Source organism: Mustela putorius, unplaced genomic scaffold (assembly GCF_011764305.1).
Source record: "Mustela putorius furo isolate JIRA1106 unplaced genomic scaffold, ASM1176430v1.1 tig00000056_pilon_pilon_pilon, whole genome shotgun sequence".
Taxonomy (NCBI): Eukaryota; Metazoa; Chordata; class Mammalia; order Carnivora; family Mustelidae; genus Mustela; species Mustela putorius.
The window spans coordinates 7,714,617-7,737,303 of record NW_025421263.1 but is presented as its reverse complement, the minus strand read 5'-3'; the positions used below and the strand labels follow the sequence as shown (position 1 = coordinate 7,737,303).

Here is a 22,687-nt window from a genome sequence, read left to right as displayed (position 1 = left end):
AATCAATCCAGTCTTTTTTTCCCCTCCAAATTTAAAGTTATGATGACTTCTTGGGGTATGTGTTGAATAAAGTATACCTGAAATCAGCTTTCCTTGCTGTTTTATTTTACAATGATATTTACGATAAAGGTATTTTAGGGCACCTGGGTGGCTCAGTCAGTTACACGTCTGACCTTGGTTTAAGTTCAGGTCATGATATCGGGATCCTGGGATTGAGCCATGCATGGGGCTCTATGGTCAGTGGGGAGTCTGCTTGAGATGCTCTGTCTTCCTCTGTCCCTCTCTGCACCCCCCTCCATGCTCCTACTGGTGTACTCTCTCTCTCTCTCAAATAAACAAATAAATCTTAAAAAAATAAAGGTGTTTCATTTTTCCATGTATTGTTCCTTATGTGTTCTTGCAGAGAATATTAAATATAGAACTGCCTATGACATATATCCTTTGGCATTATTAAGGATAATTTAACTGAAAACAGGGATAACTTTAAAATTACTCAATAAATCTTAGTAAGAAAAACATCTATTTGAAATTATATGTGCTTTCTTAAAACAAACCAAAACAAATGCTGGTAAGGCAATATCTTCCTTAGGGACGTAATTGAGGAAGAGGCCCTGAGACACACTGAAACACTGACATGATAACACTACTTCAATAAAAATAATACTCTTATTGTTAGGCACAAGTAAAGTTTAGCCCTGCAATGGCTTACATGGAATATCGCTCAAGGTTAAAGCAGGTGTACTGCTGCTAAAATATCAGGACCATAATAGCTCAGAGGAACTGGAGTTACCTGGGAAGGATATCACGGGACTAAGAAGACACATGATTTGGTGATAGCTAAGAAATTAGTTTCTTTCCATTTAAATTAAAATAAGCAAAGTGAAACAAAACCTCTATAAACACAAACTGTTAAGAGAACGCCTAACTTTCAGAAGTGGCAAATTATTTAAGTGAAAAGATGGCTTTATTGAAGACCATTGACAACCCTCTTAGATTTCATTGATATTGCAGTAATAATTTGAAGAGCTAATCCGAGTGCATGAACTGCATTTTGACTGCTTAGTGAACACTATCAATATTAAAGTTATATCCTGCAAATAAATGAAATTTATTGCATACAGCTCCAGTACATTTCAGAAAGCAAGTGACCTAATTTCAATGTGGGCTAGCAAGTTGGCAATATGCACCATCGTTAAGGAAGAATCTACCTTCCTAAATCAATAAAATTTATATGCAAAAGTGAAGCAATATCACTTTTAGCACATAACTCCCAATTCTTTTTAGTGCAGACTTGTTAACAAGTCTCAAACCACTTAAATAAAAGAGTTTTTAAGTGCTTGCCTTCAAGTGTCCTCTGATATTTTAGTCCTTTATTTTTATTTTTGTACTTCTATTTCATTTATTTGTAAATGTTTTTCCTTTCAATTTTCCCTGTCAATTTAAACTTCTATGTAGACCTTTTTTTGTTAGGACTTGGCACGTTCTAATCAATAATGCTTCTTCTACGGCAACTAAGATTTCAGTTTTAGTTTCATGTTGATTTCCTCAACTCTCCTGGCAAGATCTGCCGACCTCCTCGGTAAAATTCTCAGTGCTTGAACATACTTGTTTTGAGCTTTGATCTTTCTTTTTTTCTTTTTTATTCTGAGCTTTGATTTTTTTTTTTTTTTTTAATCATCAGCGCATTCTGAAAAATCAGGAGACCTCCACTGCAAAGCTACTGGGTTCCTTGGAATTGGTTGCTCGTACTCACTGCGCTCGGGGCTGGCGCTGAAGCTCCCTCCAGCTCAGCACCTTCTCCGGTGTCTCCCCTGCGCCGCGGCTGAGCCCGCGCCCGCCTATTCCCCAGCTGCTGGGACAGCCCCGCCGGCCTTTACTTCCTGCCGGGACATATTATCTATGACTGGGCGGGAGAAGGGCGGGCTCTAGCACTTATGACCCGGAGGTCTGTTGCTTCCGCGCGAGCCGGCTGCCCCGCCAGCCATTATTTCCTGCGGGGACAATTAGGGCGCAACGCCTGGAGAAGGAGGGAGCTCTGCAATAAAGGAGACGTGGAGGCCGCCCAGGGCTGCAGGTTGAGAAACACCTTCTCCAACTGCAGCCAGAAGAGCATGGTCTTGTGACTCACGTGACCCTGAGGCGGCGTCCCCAGGCCCTGTGTGGATCAACCAGCAAACTAGAAAAGCTTTTGTATATTTTAAGAGATGATCCTTCAGGGAGCTCTGTGCGAGTCATCCTCTAAAGCTGACAGAGTTAGGTGGTATTTGTACTAATTATGAATGAAACAAAGGGCCAAGGAATTTCATACAATCATAAAAGGCTGCCTAAAGCTGAATTTGTTATCACCATCAAGAAATTCTTCTGAATCACTAATGTCAGTAACATCTCTGTGGCATCACAAGATTTCACTGGTAATCACTGATCATTTCTAAATGCACACAGACTAGTTTTTCTGTGTATTTATCTAATAGGTACTGAGTACCATGTGAGAACATATGTTCTAGGTCTCTGAAACTTGATTGTACATGATGATCACTGAAGAGATTTTCTGCTTTAGTTTTTTTTTTCCCCCCTAAGGTTTTATTTATTTATTTGACAGACAGAGATCACAAGTAGGCAGAGAGGCAGGCAGAGAGAGGAGGAAGCAGGCTCCCTGCTGAGCAGAGAGCCCGGATGCGCTCAATCCCAGGACCCTAATCCTGGGCTTGATCCCAGGACCCTGGTATCATGACCTGAGCCAAAGGCAGAGGCTTTAACCCACTGAGCCACCCAGGAGCCCTTGCTTTATTTAGTTTTTTAAAAGACCAGCTGAAATAGAATCTCTGGCAATGTGGCTTAGGAATCATTTTCTCCTCCAGATGATTCTAATGTGTAGCCAGTCTTGAGAATCACATTCTAGATCAACAGTCAAATTTTATTGGTGGGAAGAATTACCGGGAGAAGGAGTTAAAATACTGATTCCTGACATTTCAATTTTGATTTTGAGAAACATTGCTCTAGTCAGGGATGTAGCCATTAACTGCATATGGCTATTTGAATTCAAATTAGAGTAAACATTCAGTGGCTCATTTGTACTGGAAACTTTTTAAGTGCTCGATAGTCACATATGCAGATTACAGAATATTACTCTCATTACAAGAAGTTCTGTTGGACAGCACTGTTCTGGACTTAAGAGCCCTGGGAGTACAGCAGTGACCTATAGGAGTCCTGCCTTGATATGGATTCCAGAAGAGCAAAAAACATAGATATGAACAATTAAGTTCAGAAAAGGGGAAGTGCTGGGTTTTGTCCTAGTCTAAGAGATCAAAAAAGGCCTCTCTGAGGAAGTGACAGTTAACAGAGACAATTCAGTAGTTGGTAATGACTGTAGAGTTATAAGAGGAAGGAAGCATAAGGACTGCTCAAAGATGAGGTATCCTGGAAGGAAGTCCTGCTTTAAACAGTACTCATGGGGCACCTGGGTGGCTCAGTGGGTTAAAGCTTCTGCCTTTGGCTCAGGTCATGGTCTCAAGGTCCTGGGATTGAGCCCCGCATCAGGCTCTCTGCTTAGCAGGTAGCCTGCTTCCCTTCCTCTCTCTCTGCTTGCCTTTCTGCTACTTTTGATCTCTGTCAAATAAATAAATAAAAATGAAATCTTTAATAGTAGTCATATTCATAAACAATAATGAAAAAGCAGGGGTGCCTGGATAGCTCAGTTGGTTAAGCAGCAGACTTAGGATTTTGGCTCAAGTTATGACCTCAGGGTTGTGAAACTGAGCCTTGCCTCAGGTTCCATACTGAGTGTGTAGCCTGCTTGGGATTGTCTCTCTCTCTCTTTCTCTTCCTCTGCCCCTCCCTGCTCATGCTCTCTCTCTCTCTCAAAACACACACACACACACACACACACACACACACACACACACACACACAACACACACCCAATAGTGTAAGCAGCAGATAGGAAGGAAAAGTATCACATTATATAAAGAATTAAGGAAGCTAAGGCTTTTCACCTAAGGTAAGAGATTAATTCAGAAATTCAGAGTTCAGAAAAATTTTGAGGAAACAAATTCTCCTTTCCTCACAAACCCTCTCTCACCCCAAAATATGAGTGAGTGCCTAAGTTCAACTTTGAATTGTTTCACTTCATGATTTCAGGAGACCTCAATGATCATGTGGTTCATTCTTGCTTCAGATTCACATTGAGAAACTGAGACTCACATTATTGTGAATTTCCTAAAATCTTAAAGTGAGTTGGGGGCTGAGTCAGGATTGAGGACATTTATTAAAGGATGTCTCAAGTCCAGTGCTTTTCACATCATGCCATAGACTTAATCCAAACCCAGATGGTCCTCTGTTTAAACTAAAATTCTTCTTTTGAGTTGTTTCATATGCATTAATGTCTAAACATAAAAGCCTATATTGGAAAAGTTTGGGAAGGCAATAGAAGATCCAGGTTAGCTGTGTATACTAGCCACTTATCTCTAGAAAATTCATTTGCTCTCTCTAAACCTGTTTGCCTTTTTATGTTATTACTGACATAATAAGATCTGTGTACCTCATCCTTTTATGTGGTCGAAAGATAAAATGTATTAAAAAATATCATTAGAATTCTGGTTTCTGCTATGGCATTTGAAGACCTTGGGAGTTATCACTCCTGTCATGCAGATAAGAAGAAAGCTGAACACACTGAAAATCAGCAACTCTTCTTACATCTACCAGATAATTGAGGTCACAAGGTAAATCACCTCCCTGAAAACTGCAAAGGTGGGTAAATGCAGAGAATCATACCTTATGACCTCACTGGAGCCAGTAATGGGTAGAGGGCTCTTCAACAGTAATGGTGAGGACCCAGTGACCAGGGAGCACCCATACCTTCAGGAGTTGACCTTCAGGAGTCTTGCTAGGTTCTCACAGTAAAGATCAGAGAAAAATTTCCTCTTGCTTCAGGCAAAGGGAGGGGAAATGTAGCCGTTATGAAACATGCCCAGAACCTCCGTTCTCTGAAATAAAGCCTAGTCTTCTAGATAAACATCTTTATCAGAGCTTTATCAGACTTGGAAGAAGAATAATTGGGTGATCTGAGCCCCTTCTAGTTTTCCTGTCTCTCAGGAAGAAAAAAAAGGGTTAGGAAACTTCTCTGAGGGTTACAGTTCAGGGATCCTGGCTCACTAAAAATGGAGATTTACTCATAAGAGTATAGAGTGCTTCCACTCCCCAATACCTCATGAGCATATTAAAAGTGTTCCAACAATAACAGTGGATTACAACTGAGAGGGCTTCAAGACACAGACACAGTTTAAGGACTTTCTAGGAAAGCTGAAAAACAAAACAGGAGACAGAAGGAAGGATATTAGGAGAAACTGAAACCTATGACATATACACTAAAGGCCTGCTTACAACAGTGCCTATTATTTGATACATCGTATCTGGCTTGTAAAAAAAATTACAAGACATATTAAAAGGCAAGAAAAAACACATCTAAAGAGATAAAGCAAGCCTCATAACCAAATTCAGATATGGTAGAGATTTTGGAACTATCAGACTTCAGATTTAAAATACCTATTATTAATATGGTAAGAGCTCTGTTGGAGAAAGTTAACATACAAGACAAAATGTGTAATATGGGTGATGAAAACTTTAAGAATGAAAAGAAAGTGCTTTTCATTCATTTTAAGAATGAAACCAACACTGCAACTGAAATGAAGAATGCTTTTTTACAGCCAAGAAATAGTCAGTGAGCTTGAAGATTTGGCAATAGAAACTCTGCAAACATAAATGTAAAGAGAACATAGTATTGAAAGAACTCAATAGGATATCTGAAAACTGTGGAAAATTACACACAAAAAAGTGTAACACAAGGTAATGAGAATACGGAAAGAAAAAAGAGAAAGGAAGAGAAATATTTAAAGTAATAATGGCTGAAAATTTTCCAAAATTAATGACAGATGATACCAAATCAGAGGTCTAGGAAGTACAAACACTAAACAAGGTAAAACCAGAAAATATTTACATGTGGGCATATCATATTCAATTGCAGAAAATCGGATGAAGAAAAATGTTGAAAGGAGGCAGTTTGGGGGAAAATACCTTATCTACGGATGAACAAGGGTAAGAATTTTATCAGCCTTTTCTTCAGAAACCATGCAAGCAAGAAGAGAATATAGTGAAATATTTCATATTGAAAGAAAAGTCCATCAATCTAGACATCTGAATTAAGTATAATTATCCTTTTAAAAGTAAAGAGGAAATATAGACTTTCTCAGACAAAAACTAAAGCATTTTTAAAATTAATTAGTTGATTAATTTATCACCAGTAGGCCTATCTTGGAAGAAATGTTAAAAGAAGTTTTTCATAGAGAGGAACAAATATAGTTCAGAAAATTGGATCAAGATGAAGAAAGGAAGAACGTTAGAAAAAAAAATAAATGGAGGCAAAACTAAGATCTTTTATTTGCATCCTTAATTGCCCTAATAGATAACTTCAAAACAAAGAGCAAGAACATACTAGGTGGTTATAGCTTACATGGTTACATAGCTTATAGAATAAGTAAAATAACAGTAAAGTCAGAAGGGACAGGAGAGAAGAATTGGGAATAGTTTACTATAAAGTACTTGCACTATCTGTGAAGAGGTATGGTGTTATTTGAAAGTGGGTTTAAATTGGTTGTAAATGTATACTGCAAACTTTAAGCAATTGCTTAAAAAATGGTAAAAGAGAAGTTTAACTGATAGGCTGAGAGAGAGAAAGTGGAAAAATAAAATGCTTAACTGAAACCAGAGGAAGTAGAAAAAAAGGGGAAGACAAAGGAAACAAAGAACAGGATAACAAATAGGAAACTATAGTAGGTATTAATCCAATTCTATCAATAATCATTTTGTTTATTTATTTATTTTTTAAAAGATTTTATTTATTTGACAGAGAGAGATCACAAGTAGGCAGAGAGGCAGGCAGAGAGAGAGGGGGAAGCAGGCTTCCTGCTGAGCAGAGAGCCCGATGCGGGGCTCGATCCCAGGACCCTGAGATCATGACCTGGGCCGAAGGCAGAGGCTTAACCCACTGAGCCACCCAGGCGCCCTCAATAATCATTTTAAATGTGAGTGGTCTAAATACACTAATTAAACAATAGAGCAAATAATATACAGAACCCAGATGCATGCTATTAACAGGATACCCACTTTAATTATAAAGACACAGATTAAAAGGGATGGAGAAAGATATACCATGGTAACACTAATCAAAATGAAACTGAGAATAGTTACTTTAATTTTAAAGAAGATTTCAGAACAAGGAGATTATCAGGGACAAAGAGAAGCATAACATAATGATAAAGAGGTTGACTTTCCAAGAAGACATGGCAATCTTATCTATGCACATTACAGCAGAGTGTCAGAGTACAGGAGGCAAAAACAGTTAAAACTGAAAGAAGAAATCAACACACATTTACTATTGTGGTTGGAATCTTCAACACCCCTCCAATAGTAATTGATAGATCTAGTGGGCAAAAAATGAGTAAAGATATAGTTGAATTGAATAGCATTATCATCATCTGGATCTAATTGACAGTTATATAATATTTCATCCAATCACAGTAGCCTAGACATTCTCCTTAAGCTCACATAGAGCACTGACCACCATAGACTACATCTTGACAAGTTTAAAAGAATAAATATCATAGAATGTGTGCTCTCAGGCCACAGTGAAGTTACACTAGAAATAAATAACAGAGAGATAGTTGGAAAATCCCAAAATATTGGAATATAAAAAACATGCCTAAATAAGTCATGGATCAAAGAAAGTTCTCAAAATGAAATAAAGTTCAAACTAAATGAAAATGAAAATGCTCTTTATGAAATTTATGAAATGAAGTGAAATCAGTGCTTAGAGGGAAACTTATAGAATTCATACATCAGAAAAGAAAGTTTTGAGATAAATAATCTAACTGTATACAGTAGGAAACCAGAAACAAAACCAAATTATATCCTAAGTAAGGAAAAAAAAAAGAGTAGAACTTAATAAAATTGAAAACCAGAAATCAATAAAGAAAATCAATGAAACAAAAAACTGATTATTTAAAGAGATCAATAAAATTAATAAACCTCTAGCCAGACTAGTTAAAAAAAGAAAAAAAGAAGACACAAATTACTATTATTAGAAATGAAAAAGACATATCACTACCGATCCCCTGGATGTTAAAAGGATAATGAATATTCTGAAAAACGCTATGCTCAAATATTTGATAATCTAGATAAAATAGACCAATTCCTTGAAAGACACCATCTGCCAAAACTCATTCAAGGAGAAATAGATAATCTGAATAAGCCTATATCTATCAAAGAAATTGTGTCAATTAATAGTAACCTTCTAAACAGAAAGTATCAGGTCCAGATGAGTTCACTGGTGAATCATACATTTAAGGAATAACTTATACTAATTACCTATGATCTTTTCCAGAAAACAGCAACAAAAACACTTCCTAAGTCATTCTGTGAAGCTAGCATTATCCTAATACTAAAATCAAATAAGGAAATTACAAGAAAGGAAAATTACAGACCAATAACTCTTATAGATGCATTTATGCAAAAATCTTCATCAAAATATTAGCTAATATGTAACAATGTATAAAAACGAATTATATGCCATGACCAAATAGGATTTATCCCAGCTATGTAAAACTGATTCAACAATAAAAATAAGTTTCTGTAATCTATTATATCATCAGGTTAGAAAGGAAAAGTGCATGATCTTATCAATAAATGCAGCAAAAGCATTTGACGAAATCCAATACCCATTCATGAACAAACTAGGAAAAGAGAGGGAACTTCTTCAACTTGATAAAGAACATCTGCAAAAACCTACAGCAAGCATACATAATGGTAAGAAACTAGATCTTTCCCCCTAAGATCAGGAGCAAGATAAAGGTAATCCCTCTCACCACTGTTTTTAAACATTATCCTGAAAGTCCTACTTAATAAAATAAGAGAAGAAAGAGAAATAAAAGGTATACAGACTGGAAAGGAAGAAATAAAACTGTGTTTGTTCAGAAATGATATGATTGTATATATAGAAAATTCCTAAGAATTGCCAAGAGAACTCCTGGAACTAATAAACACTTACAGAAAGGTTACAGGATACAAGGTTAATATAGAAAAGTCAATTGTTTTCTTGTATACCTGCAATGAACAATAAAATTTATAATTAAAAACAATTCTATTTATGTTAGCACTCACTAAAATAAAAAAAATACTATAAATCTAACAAAATACTTGCAAGATCTATATGAAGAAAACTACAAAATTCTGATGGATGAAATCAATGAACTAAATAAATGGAGAGATATCCCATGTTCATGAATTGAAGAATTAGTAATGTTATGATATCACTTCTTCCCAACTTGTTTTATCAATTCAATGCAATCCCAATAAAAATCTCAACAAGTTGTTTTGTGAAAATTGACAAATCGATTCTAAAGTTTATGTGGAAAGGCAAAATATCCAGAATAAGTAACACAGTACTGAAGAAGAAGAAAGTTGGAGAAATGACACTACCCAACCCTATAACCTGATCAAGGCTTATGATCAGGTATTGCAATGAAGACAATGTGGTATTAATGAAAAAATAGATACAGATCAGTGGAACAGAAAATAGAGCCAAGGAAATAGATTTCCACGTATGTAATCATCTATTCTTTGACAAAGGAAAACAGGCTATTCAGTGGAGAAAGTATAGGCTTTTCAATAAATGGTGCTGGAACAATTGGACACCCATGTTCAAGACAAAGTTAGATATAGACCTTACACTTCTCATAAAAATTAACTTAATATTGTCCATACCCTAAATGTAAAGCACAAAACTTAAATGCTTGCAGAAGATAATATAGGACAAAATCTAGATGAACTTGGGTTTGGTGATGAGTTTTCATAAACAACACTAAAAACACAATCAATGAAGTAAACAACTGATGAATTGGACTTATTAGAATTAAAAAAGTACTACCCTGCAAGACATTATTAAAAAAATGAAAAGGCAACCCTCATACAGGAGAACATATTTGCAAAATACATACCTGATAAACAACTTTCATCTAAAATTATTTAAAACTCTTAAAACCCAACCATACGACTTGAAAAGTGGAATAAAGATTCAAACAGATGTCTTACTAAAGAATATACAAAAATGGCAAACAATCATATGAAAAGATGCTCAGAATAATACATCATTAGGCAATTTCAAATTAAAACAGCAGTTGCAAATTAAATTGCATTTTAAAGCCATTTTATACATAATGAAATAGCTAAAATCCAAAAAACTGACAATGTGACCTAATGGTCAGTCTGTGGAGCAACCAAAACTCTCATTCCTTGTTGGTGGGGATGCAAAATGGTATGGTTCCTTTGGAAGACAGTTGAGGGGTTTCTTCAAAGTTAAACATTGTCTTATCATGTTATGCAGCAATCACATTTCTACGTATTTGCCCAAATGAATTAAAATTTATGCCTACACAAATGTTTATATCGGTTTTATTCATGATTTCTAAAAACGAGAATCATCTGAGATCTCTTAATTGGTGAGTGGATAGATAAACCATAGTACATCGTACAATAGAATATTGTTTAAAAATAAAAAGAAATGAACCATCACATTACAAAAAGACATGGAAGAATTTTAAATGCATATTGCTAAGTGAAAAGAGCCAATCTGAAAAAAAGACACACTATATGTTTCCAACTGTGTTCTGGGAAAGGCAAGACTATAGAGACAGAAAAAGGCCTGTGTTTGCAAAGATTTCAAGGAAAGGAGGGGATGAATGAGTATGTGAAGCACAGAGATTGTAAGGGCAGTAAAACTACTCTGTATGATACTGTAATGTGGATATATGGCATTACACATTTCTCAGAACGCATAGAACTGTACAACCTAAAAAATGAGCCCTAATATAAACTACAGGTTTTAGTTCATAATAATCTATCAATATTGGCTCATTGATTGTAATGATGCAACACATCATTAATGTGCAATGATATATACCAATGCAACATGTTAATAATATGGGAAATGTGAGAGGGGAGAAAGGTGGTATATAGAAACTCTGTCCTATCTTCTCATTTTTTCTGTAAATCTAAAACTGTTCTAAAAATTAAAATCTATGAAAATATCACTTTAAGTTTGTGATTATTTTATAGCAGTTATATTCTTTTCTCAGTCAGATGAACTGTACCAAGTATATAACATTTAAAATATGGTTATATACATACATATGTATATATATTATATAATTTATATATTATTTGATCTTTTTCGACTATTCACTATGAGAAGTATTTACAAAGTAAACATCTACTGTCAAGTACTATTTTACTTTCTTATAGAATCAAAACCAATTGTTACCCATATGTAATCTCTAAACTTGTGTTTATCATTTTATGATCCATCGGGGTAGGTATGGATATAACAACTTTAAAAAAATCTCAGTTATTTTCTCTCTTTGCCCTAGTTGCTAAGTGATCCTAGAGAATCCTGTAGGATGTGTGCTCCCGCTCCCCATTTTGAGGGTCTCTATATATAATGAAAAATTATGAATTGTGGGATGACAAAAAAAAAACCCCTGCTGATTTGTCAGATAGTGTAATCCTGTACTTTAGTGTTTAAAAGAACTCTTCCTAGGTTCTTTGGAAAAGAAGGAAACACTTTAACACAAATAATTTTCAAGAAGAGTTTTATTATATAATGAAAGCAAATAAAATTTTCCAAGAATAATTTGAAATTGGATAAAATTTACTACGGTACTCAAAATTGATGACTTAATGTTGAAATAAGTATTCTTGTCTTGACTCATAGCATATTTGTCAGTAAAATATTTTACAATAAAGTTTATCTTGATGAATAATAAAACTATTACCTTATGTTGACTTTTTAAAAGGGTTCGCAAAAGAGTTAAAGCTTTGTTCCTTAAAAAGTTCGTATTTCCATAAGTATAGTAAACCAATGATGGTTTTAATCTCCTGTTGTGAGTTAAAGAAAACAGTATTTATTATTTGTTTTTATTTATATTAATTTCATAATGTCTTTGAAGCAGTGTAGAATGGGAACACACAGTGAAATAATAAGAATGAAGTATAAAACACAGGGAACTTAAAAAAAGAAAAACAATCAAGATGAAACAAAAGGCACAGACCCTAAGGACTCACATAATTACTATAGTTTAATTTCAATTTTCATCTGAGTTTTACAAGGAAAAAGGCAAACAGTTGGTTTGGATAGTTTACCATTTAACTGCATTTTTTGATGAAATAATTACTTAGGAAAGAAAAGCCCTTTCCAGCAGTAAATTTTTGAAGGAGCTTTATAAAGTTGGAGTGGGTCACAAAAGGTCTATGTCTGAAGCATTTTTAAAGCTACTATGGAGTATCCCTACAGCCTTACCATTCATATACTCATTGGACAAATCTTTATGGAGTGTGTACTATAAAAAATCAGGCACTGCCCCAGGCATTGGAAGTAAACAAAATTCCCTGCATTGACTCAGCTTTTGCCTTACTAAGGGGAACCAGATAATAAGGAATATATATAGTATATTAAATAGTAATATATGCTGGGGGAAAAGAAACAGGAGAAAGGGATAATGGAGAATGTGTGTGGGTGTGAGTGCATGTAGGGATGCTATGTTCTTGGAAGAGCAGCCAGGAAAAGGCTCACCCAGAGAGAGACACTTGAGTAAAGACCTGAAAGAGGCAGGGGAGAGGGAGAAGGAATGGCGAGCACAGGCCCTGAAGCATATCTGAGGAATGGTGAGGAGGTCACTCTAGCTGGGACTAAAGTGAGAGAGGAGATGAAGTTGGAGAGGTAACGATGAATAGGATGTAAGTCATCAAGAGCACTTTGGTTTTTTCTCTGAGAAAAATTGGGAGCCACGGAAGTATTTTGATCACAGGAGATGTACTAGTTATCTACTGCTGCACAACAAATTATCCCCAAATGGAGTGGCTTGAAGAACACAAAACATTTATTATCTCTCACAGTTTCTGGGAGTCAAGAATTCAGGAGCATCTTGGGTGGACTCTCACTGAATGTCTCCTAAAGCTGCTGCAGGTGTTGGCTGAGGTTCCAGACATCTGAAGATGTGGTTCTAGAGACTCTACCTTCAAGTTTCCTTACTCACGTGACTGTCAAGTTGGGTCTAGCTGGTGGTGGAAGACCTCAGTTCCTCTTCACATGGGCTTCACACTGGGACTGCTTGAATGTTCTCATGACATGATGCAGCTTTTCCCAGTGTGAGAAATTAAAAAAGTGGAAGTATCATTGTCCTTTATGACGTAGCTTCTGAAGTCACACACTATTGCTTTCACAGTATTCTGTGGGTCACGTGGTTCTTCCCTGATTCAGTGAGAGAAGAGATTACATGATGGCATAGATACCAGGAGTGGAGATTGCTGGGGACTGACCTGGATGCTGACTACTAGGGAAAAAAAGAAGCGAAATACTGGAATAATACCCTTGAATGGGCATGAGCAGGTGGGATCTAGCAAGAGAGCAGAAGGGATAGCCTTTGTTAGGTGCACAGAGAGGTCACCCATAGTAATAGTATCCAGGTGCAATTGCAAGAGGGTGGGAAAAAGTGGTGGGAGTTGGAGCATATTATCTTCTGTTTGTTGTTATTGTTGTTTTCTGCTTCTCAGTTAGCTAGAAAATAATGTGATAGATCAAGAATGAGGACTGGGAAGAAGGTTTTTGGAGGTTCATATTTCAAGTTTATCAGTGTCTCTCAAGTGATGCAATGGTCATATCCTATTACTTGCTTCATCATATTAATAAGGAGAAAACCCCCTCTTGTTGGCCATTGTTGTATTCTAAGAGGCACAGCCTGAGTTTTAGCAAAGTGAAAGGAAACCAGCTCTGTTTTGTTTTATTTTGTTTTCATTTTAAAGACTGATTTTTTTTTTTTCTGTCTCTGGTCTTAAGAATTTTTTATGTTTATAACATGGAAACTTTCAGCTATAAACATACTTTGATTTGCAACCAGATCACTTTTTTACTTCTGCTTAAGGAATAGGATAAAATACAGATAATTTACTGTGCTTAAAGGAGACTCTAAAATCTAAGACATGGTCTTTTCCTAGCCCAATACACCTGAGAGCCTGAGGGAAAAACCTGTAGACTAAATAAATCCGGTTTACTGACTCATTGCGATGTGGGGGATTGCATGTCAAAGGAATCCATGGAGTGTTTCAGCAAAGGAAGGAAAAGAGTTAAGGACTTTGCAAAAGAGTGGAGTTTAGGTGTAATGTAAATGCATCAGAGTTTTGATGGGCTCAAAGCAAAGTAGTGCTATCTGTAAAGAGGCCAAAATCAGTCCAGAACTAAAATGGACCTTTCTTGGAAACATTTTAAAATAGTTGTCAGATGTTATGTGCAGAGACCCACTATCTGAAACTCTACAGATGGCCTGGAAATCAAGGCTGCTTTGCTGCCTCACAACTTAACTCTTCCAGACAAGAGTGGGATGTTTTTTCCTACTGAAATCATTTCAAACAAAAGTGTTTCTGATAATCTGTGATTTTAGAGAAGATTTCTCGGTAAGAAATCAGGAGATACTCTAAGAATTGGGCTTATGGTTGCATCGTGTATTTGGGAGAAATATTATTTTCCGATAAAGTTGCATTTGACTTTATGGCAGAGAAGATTTTTGTGTTATTTTACTTTCTTAGCTGACATTATTAAAAGTTCCTAGAGCTTAAAATATTGATGCACAAGGCGTGGTCTCCTCCTGGGTAATCTTGTTCAAGACACTTAGTTTGTACCTAATAAGGAAGTTGGAAAAAATCCTCACCAGTCTTCGTATATAAAATTAAACCTCTTTTATTTTTAATACCCAGATTACAGTGTCTCCCACACTATGTTTACAAGACCTCAGCATCCAAGAGTCTTGCAGTTTTGTCTGCCAATCTCCAAAGGGAGCCTCCCAGGTGTTCACACTCCCAGTGTGACATCTTTCTTATTTCTCCTTTCTTGTTCTAGCTTCCCCAGGCTAGCCACCAAGTAGTCTAAAAAAGATCTCCTGTTGCTGTGACTGATGAGTATGTGGCACCATAGCCATGTTCTCATAGCTATAGCTCACCAAGGGAGCAGAGTGTTGTTGGTTCTAAAAGGACCTCAGAGGATGTCTCTTCTCTATGATATGGGTGTTGGAGTATTCTGTTCATGCTATCTTCTAGGAAAGCTACTTCTGTCTTCTGTGACTCATCTCTTACAAGTAGTCCTCAAAAATGATAATAAACAATCCCCCCCAAAAAAACAAAACAAAGAAACAAGTCAACCAGTAATAATAATAATGATATTAAAACTAATAAAAAAATGAAATCCATATTCTCACAGATCTAGCTCTGATTCTACCTTACATACTGACTGATCGAACCACAACACTTGACTTTGGCCTATAGGTCATCACAATTTTGTTAAGAACAAAGGACATGCCTTAAATTTGTATCATTGGAGGGCTCACCTGTTGATTATCTAAAAATAAGGGAACAGTTTATCTAGGTAATTTAAAGTCTACATCTTTAGATGATGAACAACTTATTACAGTGCCACATTCAATTAAAAGTTTTTACTTAGCTTTACTCATCAAAAATGTAGTATCTCTTGAGCCCGATCTTAGCCAGGATATCCTTTTGCATAAATCATCTTTAACATGTCCTCCAATGAACATGTATGGCCTCTCATACCTTGATGGTTGGCATGACCATGCGATTTTTCTCAATAATATCTCACAGTCAACGTAATACTTACAGTGGAATGCCAAATGAGAAGTGTTATTGGGGGTGTGGATGAAAGTCACAGAAAGGAAATGAAAAACTGCATGATCTCACTTTATATGGAATCTAAAAAAATCAAACTCAAGGAAGCAGTGTAGAATGGTGGTTGCCAGGACCTGGGGGAAATGTTGGTCAAAGAGTATAACCTTTCAGTTATAAGATGAGTAAATTCTGGTGATGTAATGTACAGTGTGGTGACTAGTTAATAATACTGACTTGTAAATTTGAAATTTGCTACCGAGACTTTAAGCATACTCACCACACACACTCACAAAAAGATACTGTATGTATGGTGATGGATATGTTAACTAGCTAGATTGTGGTAATCATTTCACAATGTGTATGTATATCAAATCATCACGTAACCAGAAATATATGCAATATTTATTTGTCAATGATACCTCAATAAACCTGGAAAAAATATAATAAAAAGAACCCATGAAGGTGAAAAACTTAACACAGGCAACAAATCCAATATGAGAATAAATGTAGTTCCTTTAGTTTTGTCCTTACTAGATTTGATTTTTTCTCTCCACTGCTGATAAGAAGGAAAACCTTAACTTTGATTTAAATCTTAGTCTGATTGTTCATTTAAACAGAAGCTTTATCTAATACTCAGTCCCTCTTAGCAAAATAAAAGCCATACCAATAGTGCTCAGTTGATCAAATAACCTCCCCAAACCTGATTTTCTCTCTCCCATGGTGTCTCTGTAGATGGGGGACGTGTCACCTTATAGGACATCATGAATATGGATAAGTCCAAGTCCTAAGATGTTACATCCTATGCATCCTCTGGTTTCCAGAACTGTGTCCCATTTAATTTCAGTCTTTTCTCCTGGCATCCATGGCTAAAGTGTTACTTTCGTCTTTTGCTTCCATCATTTAATGGAAACTGTCAAAATCACCAATGGCAGCCCCATTGCTAAATCCAACAATTACTTCTCTGTCATTATTTATGTGACCCTTCAGCAGGATCTGTCACAGCTGATTTTCCCCTTCTATTTGATGTTTCTCATTGATGTGGCTCCCAGAACACCACATTCTCCCAGTTTTTCTCCATCCTCTAAAGACTCCTTCATCAATCTGGTTTCTCATTTCATCCCTGACCCTCAATATTGGAACACCCAGATTGCTCTTCTGAAATCCAATAACTTTTTGAATAGCTTACCTGACATATCCACTTAAATATCTGAGATAAAACTCAAACTTACCCCAACTCTGCTCTACTCACAATCTTTCCTTTCTTGGTCAATAGCAATCTCATTATTCCAGTTGTTCAGACCAAAAAGCTTGGGGTCCCAGGGCTTTGTTAGGTCATGACCTTGTGTCTTGGTCTCTTGCCCAAGAGAGCAGAGACATAGATAAGGATGTTTTGCTCCTAAGGTCTTTCCTTTCTGATTCCCAACCTTTTCTCTTCTCCTACCTCACAATGCCACTATAGCACATAACCGTATTAAATTGTGCATGCTTGTCTTGAACACTGAAATTCTAGATAATCTTAGGGTAAAATTATACATAAGTTATAGTTTAAATTTGCAATTTATAGTCTGAAGGGATCTGTTTCATCAGAATCAATGATATCCAGACATTGTCCCTGATAGACCTGATTGGTAATTTTAACAGGCCATACTTCCTTGGTCACCTTTTGGCCCTGCACAGGCCCCAAATTCAATGTGTTTAAAACAACATCTTCCAGTAAGGGACACTGATAGCTTTATTTGTCCTTCTTCTGGGAGTACTACTTCTTGGGATTGTTCCTGTGCCTCCCCTTAAGCTTCCCTGAGTGTTGCTATTTTCTTACAGGAATTTGCCCCATTGGCCTCATTTGATTGGTTCAGGGATGTCAGCCTCGCCCATATTAAGTCAAACAGAATATTTCAAAACCCTAGTTACCACTGATTGATCTATTATTCTATGACCTGAAGTGGGTCAATTAGAATCCTTTCTTAGAATTTTTGAACTTGGAAGCACAGAGACTAAAAGGCAGAGAGTAAGACTGCATGTAAGTGGGCATGTAAGATATCCCCATTTTTGAACTTGGAAGCACAGAGACTAAAAGGCAGAGAGTAAGACTGCCTTTTAGTCTCTGTGCTTCCAAGTTCAAAAATGGGGATAAAACCTATTTAAAAATAGAGATAGAACTAAGTTCAAAAATAGATAGAACCTATGTAAAGTAAAACTAGGGAGCCATTGTGGTCACATTTCTAACGATGTAAATGAAAGTGGTCTGTAGTGAGAGAGAATGAAACCAATGTCCAGAGAAAGGCAGGTGAAAGGTGTAGGACTAATGATATTTCAGTCCCTGGATGTAGTTTTCCTGAGGCCTAGTTGTATTTCTAGGCTTTTGGAGGTCTTAACGGAGAATCTTACACTTTATATCACAGAGACCCATTGCTAACTAGCTTAGGGGAGAAAAAAGAATTTTTTATCTTATATGATGTCCACTTACATGTCCATATAAAGTGATATTTATCTTACATGCCCACTTATATGGTTGGGAGAGAGATTAAAGTAGCTAACATGATCATTTAAATAACTGCATTAACCAGGCCTCTGTTTATGCCTGGAAGTGACACTTCAGAACTGCTGGACCTCTCTCTCTCTCTCTTTTTTATATTATTGTTTTATTTGAAAGAGAGAGAGAGAATGAGAGCGAGCACAAGTAGGCAGAAAAGCAGAGGGAGAGGGAGAAGCAGACTCCCTGCCGAGCAGAGAGTCCAACGCGGGGCTTGCCTGGATCTCTTTTTAATCCATCTCTCATCTCTGCTTGTTTCAGCGTTTCAGTTAGTCTCAATTGAACTTCATGCAATTAGGCAATTTCTAGGTTGCTGAGAATGAGAGTTGCAAGCTGCCCCAGTCTTTCATCCTTCCTACACAGTGACCCCAAAGACAAAAGCTCTCTGCTAATTTTAATAAAAAGTCTCATGAGGGCCCTTGATTGGCTCAGCTCATGTCTTATGAGCTACCACTTCTGAGCTAATCACTCTGGCCAAAAGCATGGGGTACTCTAATTGGCCAGACCCAGTTCACATGGTACATCTGTGTGCATGGGTAGGTCAGATAGGGCTGTGCTCAAAAACCTGAGAACCTTATTAGAAGGGATATTAAAATATGTCCTAAGAAGACAACACTGTAGCTATCATAGTTCACTACACTATTGTCGTACACTACTACACTATTAATCCTTTCTTAGATTTCATGCAGCAAGAAAAACCACTTTTTCCCCTAAGCCAATTGAGTTATTTTCTCTCATTTGCAATCAAGATTCCTAATGAATATACACTTCCTCATCTCTTTTTCTTCTTAGGTGCCCATCCCCCTGTTTGCTGAATCACCTTTTTTGGACATGTGGCAATCTTCTTCAATTTCTGCCTATTTCTCCCTCTCCATATTCAATCAAATACTCTATATGACTTCTAACTCTAAAATATTTCTAAAACCAACCTCACTATCCCACCTTATTGTCACAGCCATTGCTCATGCCTTTATCGGCATCTGCTTCATTTGCTCCCTTACTTTTCTGCCTTTCAGTCTTGTTTCTTTGCATTCTATCCTCCACTCTATTTTGCAAGTAGAATGGTGGTGTCATTTCCCTGTATAAAATTTTCTCTTGGCACTCACTGCCATGAAGCTGAAAACTTCTTGGTGATGTGTACGGGAGTTTTTATGTAGTTTTGCTAAGTGTCCCTTATGTGTCTCTTAGTGTTCAGGTCTCAGTGTCAGTTCTTGTGTATCACATTTACTTGGCTGCCATATTATCTTTGCTCCATTCTTTTCAGGTATTGCTATCCTGGTCCTAAACTCTAATCTCATAATTAGGTGTCTTTTATTTTGTCTTGGAAAGCCTTGATAACCTGAGTCCTCTTGCCTTTATTGTTTACCAGGTTAAAGCTAGTTATATATATATATATATATATATATATATATATATATATATATAAGTTTTTAGGAAGGTCCTTACCCAACCCAGACACATTGCATCATAAAGATCTTTTAAAATGCCTTTTGGAGATTCAAAAGCAAATGGTTTGGAGAAACACTCATTTGACAAACACTATGCTTGAGCCTCTTTTGCTACTGCCTGCTCTTGAAGTTTTCTGATTCCTCTCTGCTACATTGACTGCATTCCTCTAATTACTCTTGAGACTTCTGACTGGCTGAATCCTGCATCCTAGTCATCTCTGCTCTGGACCCTTCTTCCATCAACCAGGAATCAGCTATTTCAACCGCTGACCTCTCCTATAGTTATATAACCCCTTCATTATTCCACATTCTTGATTTTTTTCTGTCTATTCTTGCTTTATCATCTACACTTCAACTTCTAGTTCAAATGAAATCTTGCCATTTGCGACAATATGGATGGAACTAGAGCGTATCATGCTTAGCGAAATAAGTCAAGCGGAGAAAGACAACTATCATATGATCTCCCTGATATGAGGAAGTGGTGATGCAACATGGGGGCTTAAGTGGGTACGAGAAGAATAAATGAAACAAGATGGGATTGGGAGGGAGACAAACCATAAGTGACTCTTAATCTCACAAAACAAACTGAGGGTTGCTGGGGGGAGGGGGTTTGGGAGAAGGGGGTGGGATTATGGACATTGGGGAGGGTATGTGTTTTGGTGAGTGCTGTGAAGTGTGTAAACCTGGTGATTCACAGACCTGTACCCCTGGGGATAAAAATATATGTTTATAAAAAATAAAAAATTATATTAAAAAAAATGTAAATTATTTTTCCCAGCTAGTTTGGTTATGTCTCCAATCATAAATTCTCCTAATTTGAGAGCCCTGAATTACCATTGCTAGATATTCACTAGCATTTAAAAATCATTATAAAGGTTCCAATTAGTGGTGTGCTATAGCTGAGGGCAAACTGTGTAATCTCTTCTAAACTTCATATTCAACAAAACTATGTTGTTTGAAATGGGCTATGGTGAGGATATTTGCATCACAGAAATCAACAAATGCTCAGAAAATGCTACTCTCTTCCCCACCGAAGGACTGGTAAATGTTCCCAGCATGCCACTATTTCCAGTGGAAGCTGAAGCTGTGGGAGTCCTGGTGCCAACCTAGAGTAGCTGGTTTAACCCTTGTAGGTAAAAAATGCATATACCATGAACTAATAGCAGCTAAAGGCAAATGTGGGCTGAGTCTGGATGGTTAGTGATCTCTAGACCTTAAAAAGTAGAAAGATAAGCTTCTAATGCTGTTCCAAATTCATCCCACTCCTACACTGATCCATCTGAGTTAATAGCAACAACATTCACAAGGACCTTGCACAAGTTATGTAAGCAATCTGCATAGCAACTTCCTTATCTATAAAATGAGGATTCTAATAACATCTGTCTCAAAGGGTTATGAGGATTAAGTGAATTGTGATTGGCAAAAGGCTTAGGATAATGCCTGACACAATCATGATTTCCTGAAATAGTATGTAAGTGTTTAAATATTTGTTCAGTTCAAAACCTATAGAATCAGCCTTCCTTCCATTCTTTCTCTCATACCCTATATTCAAACTGTCAGGAAATTCTTTCAGCTTGACTACATATATTTGGATCTGACCTCATCCTATCACCTCTATTGTGACTGGTGTGGGAAACAAAGACAAAAGAAAAATTCAATTTCCTTACTATTTACCACCCATTGACAAGTCCTTGAAATGGGCAGAGTGACATTCCTCTAGCAACTCAGCTGCCTTGACATTACTACTTTGCTAAGGGCAAGAGGAAATCTTAGCCCAACCCCAAGGATCCTGTAAGTCTACTTCAACATATAAAAATTCCTTTGGAAACTTACTTTATCTCTACCCCTCAAGATGCATGTTGGCAATCAACCTTCAAGCATATGGCCCACTGATATACATCTGAAGAGTCTCATGACTAAGTGTTTACTAAACAGTAATAAATCACCTTTCCTAACAATAGATAGCTCCCTCAGGATCCTGGAAACCATGTTTTTAATCAACCTGGGAGGCTTATGCTATCCCTAACCCCCTCCCAACTTGAAAGTATATGATGGGCCACTCCTCATGACCTGATTGCAGCTCTTTCTGCCCACAGGTCCTATTACCATGCTTTGATAAAACCAGCTTTTTACACCAAAGACATATCAAGAATTCTTTCTTTGCCATCAGCTTAGAACCCTGACATCTTTTCTACATCATTACTACCTTGGATGGAGACTCCATCATTTCAATCTGAATTATTTTGGTGGCTTACAGATCGTTTTCTGGATTTCACTCTTGTGGCCCCACAATCCCTCAGACTGTTCCTAAAATAACAACCAGAGTGATTCTTTTCCATCATTTTTAGATCATGTCTACTCTTTATCTGAAAAATTTTCAGTAGCTTCCCATTTCCTTAGGAGTAAAAGCCAAAGTCTTTACAATGGCCCATAAGATCTTGAGTTGTCCTCTGACATCTCCTTCTACTACATTTCCTCACTTAATCCAGTCTAGCCCCCCCCCCCCCAGCCATTATATAATGGACTAAGAGAAGGGAGTAGAGTAGGATTGTGAGAATAAGAATGGGTGAGAAGGCAAGAATGGACATAGTGAATGAAGTGGTGGCATGTGTGGGGGGTTGGGTTTAAGTAGTATAGGGCAAAAAAGAAAGGAGTAGAGAAGGAGCAGGTCAACAATTCTGTCCAAAGCAAATCAAGTAAGAACAAGATCTGTACCCAGCCACCTGGAAATGGGCCTAGTATGAAGGAGCCAAGAAAACAACCCCAACTAATACCCTGCAGAGAACCTGGCAAACCTTAATGCCCCTGAGTCCTAGATAGAAACGGGCCAAGTGTGGGCTGGCTTTGTAGTAGACGTATTCAGTGTGAGAAAGCCTATGCATGTCTTGACAAAAAATATTTCCAAACCTGGTGCTATGTAGAAAACACTCCA

General features: G+C 37.0%; 1 protein-coding gene across 4 annotated transcripts in view; it reads right to left on the bottom strand.

The window, feature by feature from the left end:
• Positions 1-13,217, bottom strand: part of TMEM144 (transmembrane protein 144) — a 50,580-nt gene extending 37,363 nt beyond the window's left edge. For 2 of the 4 annotated variants that reach the window (XM_004777314.3, XM_004777316.3), the window contains exon 1: positions 1,754-2,093. The gene's annotated coding sequence lies outside the window, so the exon portion shown is untranslated. Of the gene's footprint in view, positions 1-1,753; positions 2,094-11,879; positions 11,983-13,139 lie in introns of those variants that run through there. The other 2 variants (XM_004777315.3, XM_004777313.3) reach the window with 2 other exon arrangements.
• Between the last annotated feature and the right edge of the window lie 9,470 nt (positions 13,218-22,687).